Below are 1,051 nucleotides of genomic sequence, written 5' to 3' on the forward strand. Positions count from 1 at the left end.
AGGGCTTGATCTCATGACCCTGAGATCATGACCTGAGCCCAAATCAAGAGCTGAATGCTTAGCTGATTAAGCCACCCAGACACCCTCACATAGATTCTTGAGAAGACCTACTTGGTCTTTCTGGATGTGGAAAGGAGCTACCAAATTGAGCTAAGTGGGTTTCAAGTTCTGAGGCTAGGAGAGGCTTGACAAATGCAGCCAGTGAGACTTGGAAACAAAGAGCATTTTTCTCTGGCCTCAGGAAACAATTGACAGTTGAGAGATTGTCCTCTGCTTTATCAGCAGCGCAAAAAGAGTTGTGCCTTCTGGTGACTGTTCGTTTGTCCAGCCTACCCTAATGACAATCTGATCACTAAGCATAGGGAAGGAAAAAAAGTACACTATCCTTAAGAGCACACTGAACCACAGGAGGGAATAACAAACAAACCCGGAGCCTAACCTGCTCCTGTTGAAATAGAGTCATTGGAGTCAGAAGACAAGAACCTTAACAAAATGGTAATATGAGCCTTTGTGGAGCATCAGTGAAGTTATTAAAAGCATGATATTAACATTTTGAAACTCTTAACCATTTGGAAGACTAGGCCATCAGTGTTCAGCACCAAGTTAGTAGCCTGGCAGATTACGTGCAATTCATAGCTCAGAACTCACAGGAAAAAAAAAAAAAATAGAGATGGCATGTAATGGAAACAAGAAGTTTATAGGATAGTTGCCAGAGATATAATGTGAAAATAATATGTGTTTTAGAAAAGGTAAAGGAATATATGATACAGAAGAAATGATTACATAAATCAAAGGGGACAATTCATCTGATCCAAAGCCACCCCTGGGTGGCTCAGATGGTTAAGCTTCTGACTCACGCCTTTGCTCAGGTCATTATTTCAGGTGAGATTGAGTTCCACATCACCTCGGAGGTGAGTATGGAGTTTGCTTGGGATTCTCTGGGTCCCTCCGTGTCTGTCCCTTTAACGCAACGCCCCTCCCCCACCAGCCCCCACTCCCGGGCGCGCACACACTCTCTCTCAAAAGAAAAAAAAAATCTCATCAAGTCCCA

Source organism: Ailuropoda melanoleuca, chromosome 5 (genome assembly GCF_002007445.2).
Source record: "Ailuropoda melanoleuca isolate Jingjing chromosome 5, ASM200744v2, whole genome shotgun sequence".
NCBI classification, from domain to species: Eukaryota; Metazoa; Chordata; class Mammalia; order Carnivora; family Ursidae; genus Ailuropoda; species Ailuropoda melanoleuca.